This window comes from Drosophila hydei, unplaced genomic scaffold, assembly GCF_003285905.1.
Source record: "Drosophila hydei strain 15085-1641.00,03,60 unplaced genomic scaffold, DhydRS2 tig00000001-arrow-pilon, whole genome shotgun sequence".
In the NCBI taxonomy this organism is placed as follows: Eukaryota; Metazoa; Arthropoda; class Insecta; order Diptera; family Drosophilidae; genus Drosophila; species Drosophila hydei.
In genome coordinates, this window is record NW_022045643.1 from 7,907,462 (window position 1) to 7,930,181 (window position 22,720).

The following is a 22,720-nucleotide window of genomic DNA, read 5'->3' on the forward strand; positions in this document are numbered from 1 at the left end:
GAGAGCGCGATGTGCCAGCCCGTTTGGCTTGTTTGTTCTTATAAGAAAAACTGAGCGCGAAACTGAGTCATTTATAAAAATTTAATGGTGGTGTACGGTTCGTTCAGCTCGCAACGCGTCGCAACGTCTCGATTTGTTGGTCAGTGAAAAATTACAGAAAATTCAGCAAATAAGGAAATTGTATTATGCATAGCAATTGTTGTCGCGCGTCGTGCATTACACTGTGACAAAATTACAAGCAATACAGCAAAAGTCAAATAAAAAGCAACAACAAAATAAACAAAACACAAAACGCAGAAATAAAACCAAATAAAAGCGCGTCGCGTCTAAAATTGCAAATTGCAATACAAAGTCTGAAACGTGAAGCCGAAAAGGAAGAGAGCGCAGTGTACAAACAGCACTTGAAATAAGCGGCAAAAACACAAAAGCAACAAAACATACATAAATTACAACAATAATAAAAATAATAACAACACTAAACAGCAACTACAGCTACAACTGAGAAAAAAACGTGAGCGCAATTTTTTTACACTGAATTTGACTGGCGAACACATTTTTTAAGCAGCTTTTGTTGTCTGCCGCGTTAGTCTTTGGTTTTGCTCTCTCTCATCATTTATTTCGCTATCTGCGAGTGTTGTGCAAAAACGACTTTACAACTGTTTAATAAGTTTGTTGTTTGTCAGTTTGATTAACAACAAATTAAGCATAATTAAGCGTTCTTTCTCTGTTCCTTCATTCGCTCTCATCTTGTGGGCAGCCGGCAAAGCCGTCGCGTGTTGCGTGCCTGTTTGTGTGTGTGTGTGTGTTTTTATCGGTGTGTGAGTGTGTTTGTGGTGTATACAGTTTTTATGCTCTTGCTGGAGGCAAGCACATTAATATGCTCATGTCTTTGGTAACACTTGGAAAAATGTATTCAATTTGAATAAATCAGTTCATTTTAATCAAAAATAAGAATATTTTCATGTTTAATATATATTTCATTCAAACTCGATCTGGAAAAACAGGTCTTAATAATTTGCATTGTTATTTATATATGTTAAATATACAAGTTATGAAGCTTAAATAATGTTCAAAATTATTGTGAATACTAATTTCGTGTTATATAAGAAATTTGTTCAGAAATGACTTAACTTTGATTTGTGCACATGATCAATTGACAAACTTCAATTGTAAAGGGCATTAGAAATTCGTTACACGCTTTGTGGTTTCCCTTTTTTAGAGTGCAAAACCAAAGGCAGCATCCACACACACACATATATCACATTCGCATTTAACATATTCGTCCCCATGCCGCTTGAAATTGATTTTTGTATGGCGGCGGCGGCGGCGTCGCATTATTTTCTTATTTGCTTCTCACGTTTTGCTTTGCCTCAGCGCTCTTTGTTTTCTTCTTTTTGTTGTTATTTGCCTCCTTTTGTGCCTTGCATTCTTGGAACAGTCGCCGTTTACGCGCGCCTTTGGGTTTGCTTCTTGCTCTCTTGCGCAAGCCGCTCTCCGCTCTCAAATGTTGAATAGGCTGTGTGTGTTTGTGCGAGTCGCCTGTTTTGACATTGTACAACACTGGCGTTTACCAGTTGGGATTTATATACATTTTCTAATTGGCGTGGGCAGCAATGCGCACGATTTTTATTTTTCGCTTAATATTTTTTAAGAATCAATTTTTTTGACAGCCCTTTTTGCCTTAATCATTTCCGCTTGGTAAACGCTTGCAAGGAGCTTTATTCTTATCAGAGAACCAGGTAACCAATTGCAGAAACCTTTGTAATATATTGTGTATGAGCTGCTCTTGCTGCTACTGCATCTGCCCCGTCGCCTATAAAATTCAATTGTGATTACTTTTAAGGCGACGTAGTCGTCGCCGTTGCCACCGTCGTCGTCGTCGCTTCGCTGCACTTGAAAAGAGACAGATTTGAATTTGAATTTACGCCCGACCGTGTCGCTCCTCGCTTGCTCACTCACTCTCTTGCTCTGTCTTTCTTTCATTCCACCTTTCATATTCCGTTGACTTGGTTCGGGGCTTTGCACAAAGCTCAAGCTCAGGCGTTGCTTTGTTGTTTAGATTTTTGTTGCTGTTGCTGCCTAGTCATACAAATCATTTACACTTGGCACGCTCACAAAATTTGGGTTGGTAGCAACAAAAGCACACACATACACACTTATCTTATATGCACATATTGACTCTGGCTGGCAAACCAGAAATCTGTGAGATTCCTATTCGATTTATTTTAAGAACTCTGTATCGTAGCTTCAAAGTTGAGTACAACAAAAATTACTGTCTAAATAAAATTACAAAAAAAAAAAAACTAGTTATGATGAAAGCTTTGGAAATTATTTATGTACATATATAGCTGTATTTGTATGATAATTTATAGCATCAGAAAATACTTTTATACAATTTTGTTGTCTAGGTTTATTTTTAATATGAATTGTTATATGATAAATAAATATTAAAGTTCTATTTATTGAAGCATTATTTTTTTGCAATTCTGAAAAAAAATGTATTCTAATATTTACTCTATAATAACTGCCTTATTAAGGCTTTTACCAAATTTTATTAATTTTTTTCTAATGAATTTAAAGCTTATACACACGTACACAGATGTAGTCAAGTGTTTTTTCCAGCTTTTATCAGTTATTTGTTTTGCGTACATGATATACAGCTGCTTGTCCCGCCCATTTACCGCCCGAATTGCTGTTGGTGTGCGCTTCTTCTTCTCCTTTGCACTGCATTCAGTTGCAATTGCTTTGACGTGTTCGCTTTATGTTGCATTTTCTACTTTGCGTTTTGCTGGTGCTGCTGCTACTTCTGCCGCTGTCGTTGGCGCTGGCGCTGCTTCTACTGTTGCTGCTGCTTTTGCTCTCTTTTGCATTCCTTCGTTCGCACTGTGCCTATTTTGTGCTTTTTTGATGCACACACGTCGCTTTGTCGCCTGCTTTTCTTTTTTGTCTGGTATTTCGTATGTGAGCATTTTCTTTGCTATTTATACCCTGTTCAACAAGACAAGACTGTATATGGGCTTTGTGCAATGTAATTACTGTTTGTTTAAAGTGCATTTATATTAGCGTAATATTTGATGTGTTTTATGTCTATAGTATATGTAAATTTATATATTTCTTTATATGCTTCTACACATATATATATATATTTAAACATAGGTATAATATATACTTCACTCAAAGACTCCCTTGTCTTGTCTAGTCCAAAATTTGTAAATTCTATAGTCACTTCAGTTGTTATTGTCTAGGTCTGGGGTATTGCGCAGTCAGCCTTCTTAGATTTGTTACTCATTTACTTTACTCTACCGCTTCTCTCGTTCTGCTGCGTTGAATTTCAGCCTGCCAAACGAGCATAAAACGTATGAGCGTGGGGGGCGGAGGAGGAAGAGTAGGTAGCTGTAAGTGACTGTATGTGTTGCGTGAGTATGTGTGCACTCGCTATCAGATTGGTAGCTGTACTTTGTTGCATTTTTCTGCTGCAATTTCTAACTGGTTGGGCATGGGCTTTGGCTTAGTCTCGTCTTAGTCTCGCCACCCTTCCCTCTCTCTCTGTCTCTGTTTCACACAATTTCTCTCTATTTGATTCTTATTCTTTGTTTTCTACTCATTGCCGTCGTCTGTAGGCCGTTGACGTTGCTGAATTGCATTGAGTGGCGTTCCTCTTTGTCTGCCTCCCGCCCCCACTTTATCAGCCGCCCCCCTTTTATTGTTGACCCTGCGCGCCACTTATTGCAGTTTCCTCTTGCTTTCTGCATTTCTTTTGCTTCGAAGCCCCACAGCGCAATGTACTCAACCCGTTTATTTTTTTTCTTCATTCTTTTCATGCAGCACCACAGCTCAGAGCTGAAGTGGGGTGCACTCGTCCCAACACCTTCTGCCTCCCACTCTGCTAGTCTCTCTCTCTCACTCTCCTTGTCTCATTCTCTTTCTCTCTCTGTGTCTTCGCCCTGCTTAGTTGTGGGCGTAGGCTGCATTATTGCTGCCTCTGAGCACTTAACCGCGTTCCGTCTTTTGTGTTTGTTTTTGTATGTTTTTTGCTAGCTGCATTTTTCACACCAGCCAACGGCACCACAGCCAACAAACCACCTGACCGGCCAAGAATTGACGTTGCGCCTTCTCCTTTTCCGGTCGCGTCGCCGTCGTCGTCGTAGGCTCGCAAATGTCATTTAGACGATGGGCAGCAGCAGCAACAAATCTTGCCCCCAGTCTAGTGAAATATGCAACGCAAATGTAATCATTATTGATTTTGCGGCCAGCCTGCTTACCCATGCAAAAAACCCCTTCTCGCTGTCGCAGCTACTTACACTGAGCGAAATTTGTGGTTGCCACAGAGACTGAAATCATAAATTGGAATGTTAATCTTTAGGCTTAACTTATATTGTTTGAGATATATAGAAATATGTTTAAAAGAAGTTATTGATTTACTTTTTATACTCTATTTTTCTAATGTGTGTAGAATCATTTATAGAATATATAATATTTAAGTGAATTTCCAGTCTGCGTTTACATGAAAATCTATTATTTTTAAAAAGTTTCATTCTTCTGTGTAATGTTAATCATTTTTTATAAATTTATTTAAAAATGTATAACATTTTTCATTTTATTTTTTAAAATTTTTCAAAATGAAAATATTTTTATTATATATATATTTTTTAAAATCTTAGAATTAAACAATAATTATATAATTAAAAATATATATATAATTGCAAATTTTATATATTTTTATTAATGTTTTGATAAAAACACCGTATATAAATTGGAAAATTTGCTTTACATTTATCTAAGTTTAACTTATTTCGAATTCACATTATGCACATTGATTTATCGCAGTGTAGCTCAAAGCTTTTCTATTCTTTGAAAAAATATTTCTTTATAAATAAGGCAATTTCATGTAAAACTCTTAAATTGACGCACATTAATTTCTCGCTGTGCATTTGCAATCGCATTTAAAGTTAAAGTCAAAGTCTCCCTCACACCTCGCATTCTCGACGGCTGGTCACATTAGTATGGCAGATTATCCAGGGCTGTCAGGTCGCTTGATGTTGGCTGTTGGCTGTTGGCTGTTGGCTGCTTAAATATGCAAAACGTTGCTGCTCGTTGGCTATTTGCGGCCGGAAAAGCAACAACTTTAAGGGTCGACGGGGCCAAGAGTCGAGAGACGTGAGGCAAACGCTGTGTTTTGGCTGAAATAACTGCGGGTCTGCCAGCCTGACTGGCTGTCCTGTGTAAGGTTGGACGCGGGACACTCTCTTGACTCGCACACATTAGAAATTTAACAGGTTAATGTCCAGAGTCGTAAACGAAACCATTTATTTATGCCATTTGCACGACGGCATTTTCGGCAGGACTTGAACTTGCGGAATGTATCCTCTGCTCGTAATTTACATAATATATATATGAATGCTTCTGCTCTAAGTCACATAAGCTGTGCTGTGCTGAGTTGTATATATATATGTATAGAGCAAAAGAATCAGACAGCGAGTGTAAGCGAGACAGCGAGACATTGGAGGAGCTTTGATAACAACTGCCACCCCGTTCGCTGGCCGCCTTTATCAAAGCAGGCTTCGTCCTCCCACTCCACGGCGCTACTCAGCTCTTGTTACGAGCATATGATGCGTGCCATAAGCTCCACATATATGTATATGTATATATGTGTACAATGAGCGCCCCATAGCTGTCAGATTTGTCAGTCATAACTGTCTGGGAGCATAAGGCGCGCACACAGGAAGTTACATGCGATCTATGGGGGGCTTACTAGTGGTACCAGGCGAGGCTTATATCGATTATAGATACATGTTACTAGACTTAAAACTGTAGGATCTTAAAATTATTATAAAATCAGTTTTATATTAGTTAAAATTATAATACTAAATTGACGTTTCTTAATAGATCAGGTAGGAACCTTTTTGTAGATGTATCTATATGCATATATATTGTGTGCAATTAGTGCTAACTTTCAAAAACTATAAAAAAAATCAATTAAGAATGCTGCAATCGTGTGTGAACGACTGTCTAATACTCGTTCAACTTTCAAAAATAATTAAGTTATTTGAGTAAATCACAAAAGTGAGTCTGCCACGCACCCATTGGGTGTAAACTTCTACTTATGCTATATGTTATATCTAGATTTATCTCTATATATGTGCCTAAAGCATATATCAGATATAGTATTCACCGATTTGTCACACTTCTGGTTGGCAAGGGTCTATATATTCCAAACATTAAGTCTCCAGCTTCAATGACCATAAATTAGTTTGCATTGCACAAAACCAATATACTCTTTTTCCCTTGCTGATTGAGTAGAGAAATCTATAATTAAAACTAAATTCGCAAATTTGATATTGTTTCTTTAATAGTCATTTTATTTAGTTCAAATCAAGTCTGTTTTTTTATGGCTCATTTGTCTGTCTACAGTAGATATGCAATATGTGTTTATAGCCACACACACACTCACACTCACACACACACAAGCTATAGCAATTATTGACCAGAATATCTCGAAAGTGCAAAGCTGAATTGAAGCTCATTTGGACATTGGCTTATCGTAAACGCATCTGCTCACGCAATCAGCCATAAATGGATTTTGATGACTTACAGCTGCAGCAGAAATTCCATAAAAAATTTCCATTAATTCTTGGCATCTATTTTTACATTATTAGTGCAACACATACACAGAATTCAGCATCCATCATCCAGTCCACAGCAGACAGCAGCATCCAACTGCAATCAGTTGAGCATTCAGGCATTATCCGACTCTTAACCAGTTACACATAGCTTGACTATTTCTAGGAATCTCCTGTATTTGTTGTTGCTGCTGATGCTGCTAATTACAATGACAACAGCAGCCAAACCGAGATCCATTGATTTTCCCCTTAGCTGTCAGCCTTGCCATTTTTGTCAACGCCTGCATCGGCAAGAAACCTTATTTGGCCGAAAAACTTCAAAGATTTTTCCCTCACAGACAAATCCAATTTGTCCACACAATGGCCATGTTTACTAGTTGTCAGCAATTGATATCGAAAACGAATAAAAAATCACCTTTTTAAATTAAATGCAAATGTCAACGTATCAATTTCTGTTCACAGCATTTTGTTGTTTCTGCCTTTTGCGACGGCTCCAACCTGTTCATATTTATGAGCATTTATTTTTGCTTATTATACAGACGCGACGGCGATTTCGTTTGTATATGAACTACAATAAGTTTATCAAAATCCCCCAACAAAAAACAAAAGCCAAAAGCCGAAATACAAAATATTTAAAACTTGCGACCGGGCATAAAAAAGCGAGCGACGATATGTAACGACTGTCAGAAAAATGTTAAGTAATTTTTTTCAAATTATAAATGATAAAGCGAAACATAAGTCAATAAGTTTTACTATTATTTTATATATAAATATTTATTTGTATTTATCAAAAGCAGTTTTGCTTGTCTGTTATCTTACTTTGCCTAGGTCTGCAGGGTATTTCCCTGTTAACCATTTTTATTTATTGCTCTTCGGTCTGTTCTTAATTAGCTCATGTCTAAATTGAAATCGAAAATGGGGCGTATCGATTTGTTTAAAGCTGCTTGCCTGCTTAGTTGATTAGCTGATAATTCTGAACATTTTAAAGGGATTTGTAGAAAAGAGAACAGAGAGGAAAATAAATACTCAATTGGAATTATTAAAATAAATATTTTTATTTATAAATAAAAAAATAAATATTCACTGGTGTTATCAAATTAAATATTTTTGATGATTAATAAAAACAAATTGGAATTAATAAAATAAAAATTCAATTGTAATTAATTATATAAATAAACAATTGAAGTTGATCAAATAACTATTCAATTATAATTAATAGTTATTACATTTTTTTTTAAAAAGTGTTTTTAAAAATATTTAATTTTATTTAACTTATTTTATTTGAGAAATATGAAGTTAATTTCATTAATTATTCTGGTTTGTGCTTATTACATACATATTTATGTTTGTAATTATAGTAAAAATATATATATTTATATTAATTTGTATATTATATATATATATATATATATATATATATATATATATATATATATATACTTATTACAAATATGTAGCCATTAAAATAAATATTTATCTATTGCCAAGTTTAAACCAAAAAAATATTAAATAAAGTAAATAATAAACTCAATTGGATTTCATAGTTTTTCCCACTTTTGCATTTTGAATAACTAAACAAACATTTATTTTCCCACTTTATATATTGTTCTTTTTATGGTCAATCCGTTGTGTTTATTTATTAATTTTATTTTTTCTCTTTTCTGATTTATTGAACATTTGTTTTGCTATTAATTAGCTGAAATGCAAGTATCTGACGCATCGCAAGATCATTTAAACGATCTGCCCACTTGCATGCTCTTTCTCCCTCTCTCTTGCTGTGTGACTACACACGCCTGCACTCTCTCTCACTCTCACGCAAAGACCAACCGCGCTCTTTGCTGTTGCTAATCTCATTAGATGTTATTGTACTCAAATAGGTTTCCAGCGTTTGTTTTTCTCCATGCGACTCGCTCTCTCGCTTGCGCCTCTCTGTTGATATGGTTCTAGTGTGATATATAAATATATATACATTTGTGTGTATGTATGTTTATATATGAAAATATATGTATATATATTTGTGTGTGTGTGTGTATTTGCTTTATTTTGTTTTTTTTAACCGAATTTTGCCTTAGTGTTTATGTAGTTGCTTCGGGGCTAAAGCGTTTTAGCCGCGGTGTAGGCATTTTCATTCATTCAACCAAATGTTGCTGTTGTTGTTGCTGCTGCTTTTGGTTTTGTTGTGTACATTGTATGTGTTATGTTATTATCATTAGCTTGTCGTGGTGGTGTTGTTGTTTGCTCGTTCGCACTCTCTGTTTCCTCTCAACAGCCTCTGTCTGAGCATCATCTGGCCAACAAGTTCATTAACTTTTGTTTGCTGCTGCTGCTGTTGCTGCGCCAGCGGGAGAAATAATTTGTCAAAAATTTTGTCGGACATGCGATTTATAAATTATGCTTTTGATTTGATTTTTCGATTTGCAAAGATTTCGTTTCATTTTTCTTGTTATATATATATATGTATATGTCCATATATCTCGCAATTTTATTGACCTATATGGAAGTGGTTTGTTGCGAGCACATCTGTTATTTCTATTTTGCGCTCGTCCGGTTATTTAGCCAGATTTGCCAGATTTACTACTATATTTGCCACATTTGCTGGCATACCTTGTCTTGTTTTTTGATTAGCACTCGATACGTCTGTCGCCTCGTTCCATATAGACTGACGGCTGACTTACTTGACTACCTGTTGTGCCGGTTTACTTTATTTTTGGGGCTACCAGTTCCGTTTCAGCATCGTTTAGCGCCTGACATCAAAAAGTGTATCTCAAAATATAAAAAAAAACTTACAAAAAAGATCAAAATACAAAAATTTACCGGTTCAATATCATCTCAGCGTCTTTGGCTAGAAACTAAACTCGAAGCGATTCGTTTCCTTCTGCTTGTCTTTTGGTCACTGTAATTTTCCCATTTCCTGCGCAGTGTCTACAATAAACAAGCGAAGATTTTCCATGCCATTAAAAACCAGTTTCTCTAAATGCAAACAAATTGCGGCAAAATGGAATGAAAATTTTCTAAGATTTGTTTATCGAGTGAAACATGTATTTCAATTAGTTTTTCATTACACAAATATTGATAAAATGAATAAAATTTGAGTTATTCATGCGATAAAATAAGCAAAGCATCTCGTGATATATCTTTGAATATTTATCAAATATATTTACATATTTTTTTGTTTTATTCTTATTATTTTCTGTATTTGGTTTTAATATGTATTTATTCATTTAAATAGAACTTCTGGCAAAAAACAAGCGACAACCTTTTTTGCGAAATAGCTGAAATGCTTCCGCTTTAGTTTATATTTATTTCGGGGCTGGGCTTTTAAAACAAAAAATCAAATAATAAATACAAAAGTGAATGAAAAGCTGAATTCTTTAACTAATTTTGTATTTTTTCTGCTTCTTCTCTTCCACAGGTATGTGTTCTATGCATTGATTTTTGTTTGCAAACAAGCGAACAACATTTTCTGTGTGTGCGTCTGTTTGTGTGTGTGTAAGTTTTAGCACATTTGAATATTAATGTGCGCCTACCCCATAAAAAAAACTAGCGTTATAGCCCGGGTGGGCGAATCGATTTTCAGGTAGCCATATATTAATTAACCTGCCCTGTCGAACAGATGTTTTTTGTGTTAGTTTAAAGATTCATCAATCCACTCAACTCCAACCCAGCGAACTGACGAGCAATAAGTTATTAGTAAAGCGTTTAATAAGCTTTACCTGACCTGGCAGGGGGGGATTCTCCAGCAAAGCTGTTAGCTCTGATAGAATAAATCACAAGAGAAATCGACCTCAATGCTGCTAATGACGTTGCTTAGTTTTTGGCGCCATAATTGGGCAGCTTTATAGAAAATTAAGAAAATGTTTGATGCTAAATATAAGGAACCTATTTATAGTACATGAACTTATGAGCAAATCTCCGTTGAACATCTAAATGTGCCTTATGAGGAATTCAGTTGAGTTTCGTAGATGTTTATTTAGCGTTTATGTGCAGCAGATATTATGTATATATATATATATATATATATACATATATATAAAGACACATATACATAAATATGAAGACCATGGAGATTAAACTAAACTTTTCCACAAGTGACTACAAAAAGACTCAATCTTCTTGACAAATAAATATTTTTGAAAATTTTAAAAAAAGATTTTGAGAGCCGCTTTCAGATATTATAATAATATTTTATAGTTATTTTTAAATTCGTCTTTGTTTAAAACCTCACAAGCCCAGCTTTTTCCGGGCTCAACTATAATTCCATTAAAAACTCCATAAAACTCATCAAAAAGGGGACTCCCAAAGCTTAAGCATTGTATGGTAGCAATTTTTGTTGTTTTTGGTAATAAGCTGGGCTTATTTCGACTCGCAGAAAATGAATTTCATTCACCAAATTAAAGCTCTGTAGACAAATTAGGCATTTGAGGGTTAAATGACTTAAACTAGATTAATATCTGACTTAATGCAGTCATTCTAGTTTGAAATTCAGATTCCGATGGCATGAAAAGCAAATTATAAAATAATAATATACGAAATTTTTTAAAATTTTATTGCATTCTATTTAGACTGCAAATTTAGGAGACTTCAAATTAAAATTAACTCTACGCTGCAGCGTCTAAATATTGATAAATATTTAAAAATTTTTATATATAAATATATATACATTTTGTTTTTTGTTTTATATCTATATACATAAATATATTGTTTATTTGTTTTTAATTATGCAGCTGTTTATGAAAATAGTAGTGCGTCTGAGCACTAAATGTTGCACCTCAAAATGTAGTAATTAACACCATATTTTGAAAACAAATTAAAATTAATATTATGATTAACATATTTTTATTAATTTAGAAGTATTTTTGTTAGAAACATGTGAACTTGGGGCTTGAGAAAGAAAATTTAACAAAATTTAGTAGTTCAAGAGAATAGATTAAACTATTTAATTTAGTCTAGCTTCATGTATCATTAAAAAAAACATTGTAGGATCATAGTTAGTTGTAAATTGATTATTTTTTATTTACTTGCCACAGCTCACTGGTTCAGCTTCGCTTTCTACTAATTTAACAATTTCCTGCCACTAACTATTTTATATCTATGCTTCCAACAATTTATTAAATCTGTCTTTACGTCTTACTTTCATCAATATTTCTGTTCATCTATCTTAATATAACTCTTTTATGACTCAAGGTTTTCGCTTTTAAGTCGCTTAAAATCTTAGCTCTTTGTAGTGCTTTTAGTCCAGTTTTCTATCAAGTTTCTTTGGAAAATTAACTCTGTGGTTAAGTTCAATTAAATTCAATAACTATGCAGCCAAAAAAGAATGAAAAAAATCATAACTAGTTTCTGTTGCTGCTAACAATTTCCGTTAAACGCTGCACTTAAGAAAATCTTGCTGTCAAGGAAGTTGATTATATTCTGCCAGTTATCTTTGTTCTCTCTTCATCTCTCTCTCTCTCTCTCTCTCTCTGTGTCGGTCTCCTGTTTCACTATCTCTTTCTCTCAATCAATGCCTTCAGCAGCGGTTTGTTCTTTATTTCTTTCTAAAGCATATACATTTTATTTCTAGCAAATAAATATCATAAAACGTTGACAGCCTTTGAGCAGCGAAAATTCATCTCCGGCTTTGGTTGGCTTTCTTTTCAGCAGCCAAGCCAAGCCATGTATACAATGAGCAGCAAGAAAAACTAGTTTTTTCTTTCTTTGCCTAGCGTTTTCGGTATTTTCTTTTTGCCATTTTTCCAATAGTTAGTAAAACTCTCAGTACACACAACATACTTGGGCTAAAAACTTTTCTTAGCCAGCGCTGCGGTTGCTGCGCCAACAGCATCAGCAGCAGCAACACATCCAACCAGCATCAGTTGCTGCGGTAGCAAACTCTCGTATCATGTCAGTCAGCCGCTGGTCCGTTCGTTTGGATCTGTCGTGTCTAAAAGTTTTCCATCATAATCTACTTAACTTTTGCTGCAATCAATTGCAGTCTTGTGTTGTTGCTGCTATTGGTATCGTTGTTGTTGTTGTTGTTGCTGCTGTATGTGTCGCCTCATTGCATTTGAATTTGCAGAGCCTCTTCAGACTCTGCTCAGCTCTGCGCTCACCCATATATTTATGCAATCTCCTTTGTATAGATACAATAGACCAAGAGCCCAGAGCGATGTCTGCCTATATTTCCAGTGTTGCGTTAATAGAAAAGTGGTTGAAGCTTTTTACTATGTTGCGGATGCTGCGTATGAAAACGGACGTGTTCTTATCTTTTAGCAGTATCGGAGAAGAAGAAGAATGGCGTGGTTGTAACATTCTACAGAATGCCTGCCAAGCTGTCCCACTGTCAATCACCAACAGCAGCCGCAGCCACAGCCACAGACTTTGCTACAAGTTTTGCTCTTACACACACAGAAACACACACATAGATACACATATACATATACAATCGGAGAGCGATATAGATACAATATCTTAAAGATGCATTGAAGCGTAATTGCACTCACCTCTCAAAGCAATAGCCAGCTCCCATTCTCTGTCTCTCTTTCTCTCTCTCTCTTTTTTGTTCGCCCTATCTTAGTTGCTTTATCTGTGATTTCTGCTCACAACAACCTCATTTCGTATTGCATCGAAAATGCATTTTACTAACAATTGAAGCTTTTGTGTGCATATGCACAGTGGCATAAATAGAATTGTAAGTGGAGAAATTTTTATATATCAATTTTTGTTATTAAAATACCTTGGAAATATAATTTAAATATATATTTGATATTTATTTCAATAATTTTTAGTTTTTTTTTTCAAGTTTTTTCTTAATAACAAATCAAATATAACATTTTTATTTATTGCAATAAATTCTAAAAGTGATTTTTTTAATTTTAAACTGTTGTTAAAGTTGAATTTTATAAGAAAAGATTAAAATATTTTTTTTATATAATATTTATTTCAAGAACTTTTAAAATTTGTTTTGTTTTCTTTTTAAATACTAAAGTTCAAATTTGTTTGCAAAATTTATTTATTTCTCAAAGACTAATATAAGTATAAAAGCATTTTTTAATAAAATTTTAAATTGAAAATTTAAATTATTTAATATTTAATTTTTTTATTAATATTTTTTAATAATTTAATTATCTTTTAATAACTATATTTTTTAATAACTATAACTTATTTTTGGAATATCAAATAATTAGTTCTTTGTAATTAATTTTTTTTTAAATCAAATTGAAAGCAACTTTTTCTAAAGTCCTCTGCAGTTTTTGTATACTAATTTCACTTTTTTATTGTTGCAAATGCCAATGCACTTGCATTGTGCAACGTTTCATAAGCTAGTTAATTTTTGAAGTGCATTTACTAAATTGTGTTTCTGTTGGACTGGGTATGGAAACTGGGCCTGTGACTGGGGCTGGGCTGGGCTGGGCTTGGGTCAAGCTGTGTGTCGAGGCGTGGGACGAACAAGCCCGCTTTGTACTTAGTTGCGGGCTTACCTAGATGTAACTACAAATCTCTCTGTGTGTGTTGTGTGAGTGTGTGTGTGTGCACATCTCGTTTTTTTCCAATTGGCGCATGCCTTTTCTACTCCAACGCTCCACAGTTTGTGCACATTTTGAGATTTAGTTTTAAGTTGGAGACTTTGCCTGAATATTTGTTTAGCTGCAGCAGTTAATTGTTTTGAATAGTCATCGGAAGCTGGTGAGCGAGTAACTTGCATTGCGAGTGCGAAGACAAGCGTCTCGTTTGTGCACATAATTGTAATTGATAGTTTGACTTTTACACACACACATAGACACACGCCCAGTTGCAGTGCAATGTGCACAGGCTAAGGGCTTGTTTGCGTCTCGTTGTTATTGATGCTGTTTGTTGCAGCCGTAATTGGATACTTAAAATGGGCCAAGCAAAGCCAAGCCAAGGTCTTCATGCAGTCGTGTAATAAAATACTATATGCACACGTGATTGTGTCTGTGTGTGTGCTTTGAACTCTGATATTTTCGGTTATGTAGTAAAGCTTAAAGTGCAAGCGCACACAACCAATGCTGCGTATACGTAATATCCGCTATATACATATACATATATATATATATATAAATATATATATATTACTCATACGCCAATTGCTACAAACTGCGCAACAAGCGTAAGCGGAGCAGAGAGAGCGAGAGAAAGAGAGAGAGAGCGAGCGAGCGCGCTGCTCTAAATTATGCGCATCTCAACTGTAAAGTATCTAACAGCATGTTGAAAGTTCATTGTGCGTTGTCGACGCGTTTCTATCGTTAACTCAATCAAATGTGTTTAACTTTTCTTTTCTTGCATTTTATTTTATTTATTTGTTTTTATTTTTTTTTTACTTTTTCTTCATTTTTGCTGCAGCGTCGCAGTCGTCAGCTGCGTTGGCAAATTGCGTGTGCTTTTCGTTTCGTTGGCTGCCTTTTATGTTGTTGTTGCTGTTTCTTTTTGCTCGTTTTTTTCTTTTTGCTTATATCAAGCGTTCAATGCCCGCTGTGTACGCTGTCTCGCTCTCTTTTTTTGCTGCTGCATTTTTGTTTTATTTTTAACGCATACAATTTGTTTGTAATCTCTTTAGCTGCGATTCGCTTGGCATTTGTTTATGTTAAATGATTTGTCCGTTATACGCGAGTGCCGTCTGTGATGTCCGGCAATTGCACTGTGAACTCTAGCTTGCTCTCCCTCGCTCTCTCTGTGTATGTGTGTGTGTGTATTACTCAAGGTCAATAAAATAACCTTTTGAGTGATTTATGTTTTGTTGTGATTCGCATATTTTGTGCTGCGCTCGATTCCCTTTTTCCTTCTTTTTATAAAATAAATTGTTGCTATTTATCTAAGCACGTGCTCTCTCCACATCTAGTATATGTACTTATTCACTTATTGTGTAGATAAGAGGGGGTATTTGGTTAGTTTGCTCTAGATCTTGTATCGATATGATTATATGTTGTTGGGCTTATCGAAAGTGAATGTTAACAAAGATAAGACCAACAATCTACGACGTATGTATAAATATTTTTAGCCGTATATTGTTCACTTCCTGAAACTGATCTATTTTAACGAATGCTAATGGAATCACTTTTATATATTCTTATCTGTGACTAATAAAGTGATTAGCTATAGTGTAAATCACTTGCATCCATTAGACATATGTTATTCTCTGATCGAAATATGTTAACAATTGTTATAACATTTAACATAACTACTTACCAGTCACCTATCAGCAGTAACTAAAGCCAATTGTTGTTAATCTCGTTGAGCAAATTGCTTATCAATTTATGGAGCTCGTCGTCATTTGCTGCTAGGCCGCGCGCAGTGCATGCCGTGCACTTAATCAGTTTATAAAGAGCTGTATACATACATGTATATATATATATATGTTTATATATATGAGTATCTGAACATGTGTGTATAGGGCTCTGACTAAATGGCCCGTGCTTATATAGCGTAAATACTTATATATGTGTGCGCATACTTACAGAGACGGACTGTAAACCACACGTCTCAGGGCTGCGTTTAAGCAGCTTTAATTTCATTTCAACTGGCCCAGTACAATGACAACAACAACAACAACTAGAAAAAGCTGTTTTACGCTATTTTTATTTACTTGTGCCATGCGTTTTGCGTTTTGCCTTTTGCTTAGCGCTTTTCGCTGCTGTCTTTGCGGTCTTTTTGCATTTTTACTTTGGCCGCAAACTATTTTTGTTTACTATTTACTTTTGTGTCGCCTGGCAGCGGCATCACTCTGTTGCCGTTGCTGCTTAGTGCGTTGCTTTCCCGACCTAGCCGGCGACAATATTTGTTGTGCACTCAACACAACAACGCATTGAAGTCAGCAGGAGCAGAAGCCGTAGCACAGGAGACAAAGGCCAATGGATAGGCGTGGTTAGCAATGCCCTCTCTCTCTCCCTTCCGCTCTCTCTCCGCCCGTTTCGCTGTTCCCATAGCTATACAACAGACATATAGCCTAGGCATTTTGTGCTGCACAGTGGTGCCGATTGTTGAGATAAATGAAGAAATATATATAAAATTATAAATTGCAGTAGCTCGTTAAACAGCTGAGTTCTAGTATTAAATGAAGATTAGATAAGAAGAAAATATATTTTCTACTTATGAAAGGTTTTCTTCGTATAATGTCTGTTTGCATTAAAGAATACTTCTTAAATTATAGTGAAAAACTCAAACTTTCATATTTCTAATTTTGTAATCCTAATTTTTCAGTTTTTATAAATTGTTGTCAAACCATATACCTTCTACTTCATTTATTTTAATTTTCTTATTAGTTCTTAACTGTTTCGTCTTTTGATTAGCTCTTCTTGTAGTTTCTTAAGCATAAAACATTTTCTCCAGCCAGTTACAATTCGTTTTTCTGTTTACTTAACATATTTTATAACATATTCATTTCCTTAGCTGCACCTAGTTATCCTGAATAGTTGCCTAACCATAAACAAGTTCCTTTCTTTCCCAGCCACAACGCCTTTTGCCTTTCGAGTGCTTAACATATTTGATTTTATGTGCATTTCTTTTAGTTTTTCCATAGCAGCGTTTCCCACGCTGTCTGCATTTATGTGTGTGTTTGTTCGTTACTCCAATGACACCACTGTGCCATGTTTCGCTAGCTTTTGCCCCGCCGCTCACACTGCTCCACACGCTCTGCGTGCACTGCACTGGCATATAAGTTGCCTCTTGTTGTTGTTGTTGTCGTTGCATGCCACTCGCAATGGCGCAAAAGTTCCTAGACCACTCCAAAAAAAAAAAAAAGAAAAAAGAAGCAGAAGAAAAGCATAAAAAAGAACACAAAATTTATATGCGCCGTCGCGCATGCAGTCGCCGCTGACGCCGGCAGCACAGCCAGCGTCGAATGTTGACACGTACAGCGCAGCGTCGCGCCTTGTATGGCTTTCAATGGCAGCAGATTATTAATATTGCAAATGTATGTGCAGCCAAAGAGAGAGACAGAGAGAGAGAGAGAGAGGGAGAGGAAGAGGCAGACAGATCTAGCGACGGCGAGCCTATAAATATGTTTTGGCATTAGGCCTAGGCCCGGGCTTTAGTTTATCTGCAGCGAATGTATTTTAATGCTGTCGTCAAGTGCCTTGTATTTGGGTATAACTTGGCTTGTAGCAGGGGAGGAATATAAATAAATATAAATATATAGCAACGTACTAATAAATATATATTTATATTGATATATTGATAACTTACTAGATTTAATAAGAATATTCAATAAAAAAAATGATAAAATATCAATATATTTTATTAAAAAAAAATATTAAAATATTATTATAAAAAATATACAAATATTTAAACAAATTAAATAAAAAATATATAAATTTAAAATAAATTAAATAACGAATAAATATATTTAAACAAAATTAAAAAACAAGTATATATATTCTAAGTTAAATTTAAAAAATATCTGAAAAAATTACCAATAAAAAATATATATATTTAAAAAAATTAATTGGGAAAAGAAACAAAATTAAACAACAAATACATGTATAATTTAAAAATTAAATTAAAAATATATTTTTAAAAATATACAGTACAATATATATAATGTAGTACAAAAATTAAAAAAGCTATATCAAAATTCATAAAAAATATATAAAAATAAATTCACAGTTTTATATATTTATTTTTATTAAATTGAAATTTTTATTAGTATTACTTTTAGTTTATAAAACAGTTTGTATGGTAAACGATCAATTGAAAAAGTTCCATGATAATTTTTTAGTATCAGATATTTTTACGTTTCCATAAAAAATGTTGTTCCGCAGAGGCTTTCAAAGTTCGCATCATTTTTGTTTTTTTTTTTTGGGTTTTCTTGTGTTTTTTTGTATGTGTGTGTGAGTGTGGAAAATCTGTGCTGCTGTTGACTACTTCAAATAATTGCGAAAAACCAGGCGTGCGGCAGTGGCGGCGGCGGCGGCGGTGGCGGCGGTGGCTGGCTAGCAACCTGTCTGGCAGCCGTAGGGCAACATCATTATCAAACTTGATTATCATTGGGCTGTGCAGCAGCAACACAACGCACATTGCACTCGGGCTGGAGTGTAACTTCATCATCATCATTCACAACATCATTATCGGCATGGTCGGTCGGCGGCGGCTGCTGCTGCTCGACATGCGCTTTGTCTCTTCACTTCCAGAGTATGTGGATGCGACCATATCGTGCCTATATATACATACTTTACTGCTGCCTGTGTATACATGCATTTGTATGTATATATGTGCATATATATATATATATATATATGCATATCTGTGTGGTGCAGTCTGCGCTGACTGCGCTTCAGAGAGCCGTGTATAGCAATTGAATATTTGCAAGAGATTTCCGTTCATTAAACCCGACAGCGAAAAGCAGAAAAGCACCAGAGCAACGACTGTAGGCGGCCTTTGAGTGTCAGCCTCTCTCGCTCTCCCTCTGCCTATCTCCCTTTCGCTCTCTCTCTCTCTTGCGTTGCGTTCCCTGGTCTACCAGTTGCGGAACTCTACGGCCCTATGTTGTGACCGGCTAGCTTCTGGCTGCACTGCTGATGATTTGTACTACGTAGTGCTTCGCTTTTAATTTTTTTTCTATCTCTCTCTCTCTCTCTTTTTTTTATGCGGCTATGGAAGCTTCGCTATAATTAAATTCCTCTTTAAAGCTGCGCGGCATCGCCCTATCGTATTATTATTATTTTCATTTGTTGTCGTTGTTGTTGCTTTGTTTCTTTCAACGTTAGTGCAAAATTTAATTAATGCGGAGGCAGCGAAGAGTCTTCACGACCTACGCGATGCAAAATATATAGTTTTGAAAGTTTTGGCTTATGAGCGCGCGCACATAAAGTTTGCCTAGAGGCAGAGCACTTATAAAAGTTGATGTGGGTCGTAGAAGTCAATTTGAAAGTGTTTGCCAGGATCCATAAACTTGAAAAAAAAAATAATAATGATGTTCAATTAAAAGTTGATAATTACTTAATTGATATTTGTGCCTATTGAGCAATAAATTGAGGTATTAAAAAACTTAAATTGTGTTCAGTGTGATCAAATCTGAATAGAGCGAACTTTAAGTTCTTTAAACTCAGTAATAGAATTTAAACTTTGCTTATTGAAGTTCTTTTTGGCATTTCATTTATCATCGTTTGTCTTCAGTATATTATTTTTGGCTGAGTTGCTCAACATTTTGCAAAGCATTTCATTAGAACTTCAGTTGAAGCCGCAACTTAAAGTCCACCTACAGAGTTTTGTAGAGAGCTAAGCTGGTCATGTGCCTGAATGTGTGTGTGTGTGTGTGTGTGTGTTTGGGGAGCGGCTAATGCAACTACTATTCTACGTGCTCTGTTGCGGTGGAAATACCTGCCACTCTCGCTCTCTCTCTCTCTCTCTCTCTGTCTCTCGCTCTTTGAGACCTGTGGCAAACTCTTGCTGTTTCTAATTGCCGTGTTATTGTGTGTACATGTACATGCTCTAAGGGGCATGTGCTTCATGTTGCATGTAAGTAACTTGGCTTGCCTTTTAGTTTGTTTTCCTTGCAGCAGCTCTTGTTCTGCATCTGGTTCTGGCTGTGGCTCTTGCGCAGAGTTTATCATAATACCTTTTAACGCAACTGCGGCAAACGAACGAACGAAGCAGCCAACCAACTTCTAAGCCAAGCTGAAGAAATGACTGACTGAGTGACTGGTCTGGCGGGCGAGCTGCCTGCCTGCCTGCCTGGCTGCAGTGAGTGAAAGACATGCGGTCCATGTGGCGGATGTATCTTCGTTTTTGGCTCGGTCTCGTTTCAGTATTTGGTTGTTGGCAAGGTAAAATTGCGCTGCTGGAAAAACATGTTTCTTTTCCGTCTGCCTCCACTCCAATCTGGCAGTGAAAAACTGAAAAACTGAAAAACTGCATGCAGCGTTCAGCGTTTGCCCCCACAGCTGTGGATAATGATAAAAACCATGGCGATGATGATAATGATGATGACAAACAAGCACGCCAAGTTTTTTTTTTTTAGCTACAGCAACTGCTGCTCTCTCTTTCTCTCTACCTTTCTCCTCTCTCTCGCTGTCTCTGTTCATCAACTCAGCCTGTTTGGTCGTTATTCGTAGAACATAGCGAACTTGTTTGGCCATTTTCTTTGGCATCACCATCTCGTCTGGCGGCCTGTTTGGCCATTTTTCTCTTTCGTTGTCTTGGCCTTTTCTTTTTTTCATCTTTTCTTTCCTTTTGCAACAACCAACAGAAACAGCAACGGCAACGGCAGCTTTACGTTGCTGCATTGATGCATTTTTCCTGCTAACAACCAGATGAGAGGCAGGGGATCGTTTGCCTGTTGGTGGCCGGTTTTTGGGCTCGTTTTAAGTTGGCTCTTTGCACTAAATACTTATGCGCTAAATGCTGTTTGTTTCGCTTTGTGTGTGTGCAAATTCCGTTGTTAGTCTGCTGCTTGGGCTCCTCTGCAATATATGCCAATTGCTCTGGCTAAAAGTAGGCACTTCGATATCAAATTATTCGAGCATTTTAACATGGCATTAGGCAACCATTATCCCAAATACAGATGTTGAGCGCTAGTTTAGCAATACATTTTGAGCTGCATGTTGAAAAATAATTGAGATTGTCTATGCATTGCAATTTTAAATCAATTTTGGCCAAATTAGTTTCACATTTCTGCTCAAAACTGGGCTCAAGCTGGCTTCGTCAAATGAGATAAATAAGCTAAGAGATTGTAGATTTCTGAGAGGGTTGAGAAAACAAATGTTTGACAGCGTGCGGCACATCTAAGAGCAATGCCTCTCTCGGCGATTTTCATTAATGTTAATGAGGTTAAGAACGCACTACAAAGATAACATTTCGCATTTGCAGCGTTCGCTAAGTGTTTCCTGACATTGTGCCAGACCATTATTCTGGATTATGCGTAAAGTCCATTAAAGAGGTCATCGTAACGGCTTTTGGCATGTTCTACTTCCACTTGGAGCATCGTTCAACTTCACTTGGCTGTGTCTGTGTGCGCGTTGTCTTTCCCATTTCAATTCATTTCATTTCACTATGAGTTTTTTGCCATTTTTCAAGCGAATCATCAATCACACATCCAAGCTGAACATGTTAACGAGAAGCATTTGCCACTATGCGAAGCAATCTTTAGGCTGAAGCTGAAGCTGAGACTCTTCATAAAACATAGTAGTTCGCCCACAGTCCAAAAAATAAGCAAACAGACCTAAAAAGAAAACTGAAATCAGACAGAAAAAAAATATATATATATATATATATATATAGAATGCTTTCTACTTTCTGGCTTCGAATAAAAGCATTTGAAGCATTTCCTTAAGCGCTCGCTCAAGTTTCATTAAGCAAAAGCAAACTGTTAACTGGCCGAAAGGAAAAAAAGGCAAAGAAGAAAAAAAAATTAGAAAAGAAAAGGGAAAAAACTCTATGCCGGCTATGGCTTCATGCTGAACAAAGGGCTCGTCCAGGCAGCAGCCGTGCGGCTTTTCATTATGACGAGGCGCCGGGAGGCGGGCGCCTAAACGTGTGCTTTATTAAAATCTAATTTCTTATTTATGCAGCCAATTTTCATCGCTGCTGCATGCAGAGCAAACGCCAGGGCTTTTTAATTAAATTTTTAAAAATTTATTTCCAGCCGCAAATGTTGAAATGTTCAAGTCACAAATACACGAAACGCACCTAATTCAATTTGATACTCTGGCTCCGCACTTAAGGTTGCTGTACTGTTGGAGTACATACATACTTATGTATATGTATTTGATATATTCATATTGTTGTTGCTGCCAATTTTAATTGGAATTTCTCTTTTGGCTTGGCCTTTTCCTAATTATATGCCTTTTGCCTATGCAAGAGCAAATCCAATAAGCATTATGACTTGCTTGCTGTTTGTTTAGCCAGACTCCTGTCCCATACGGCATCTAAGCCAAGAGAAAAAGAAAATGTAATGTACTTCAGCTAGGCCGTGTTGTGTCTATATACAGACGCGCATATATAGGCCAAAAATAGCGAGCAGCGACAACTTTGGCCCGCTGGCTCCCCTTAGGGTTTATGGCCCCAACAACTGTCGCGCTAAATATGCCAGTTCGCAGGGCCATCGCGCCATTGCGCCCGCTCGTCTCGTTGCCTCTCGATAGGCAACAATTTTGCCGCTTTATTGAATT

At 36.0% G+C, this 22,720-nt stretch overlaps 1 protein-coding gene across 9 annotated transcripts in view; it reads left to right on the forward strand.

Moving 5' to 3' along the window:
- Window positions 1-22,720, forward strand: part of LOC111594922 (poly(rC)-binding protein 3) — a 117,794-nt gene that overhangs the window by 57,946 nt on the left and 37,128 nt on the right. For 8 of the 9 annotated variants that reach the window (XR_003944351.1, XM_030225360.1, XM_030225365.1 and 5 more), the window contains exon 1: window positions 64-511. The exons of the other annotated variant lie outside the window; for it this stretch is intronic. The gene's annotated coding sequence lies outside the window, so the exon portion shown is untranslated. Of the gene's footprint in view, window positions 1-63; window positions 512-22,720 lie in introns of those variants that run through there. 9 annotated transcript variants of the gene reach the window in all.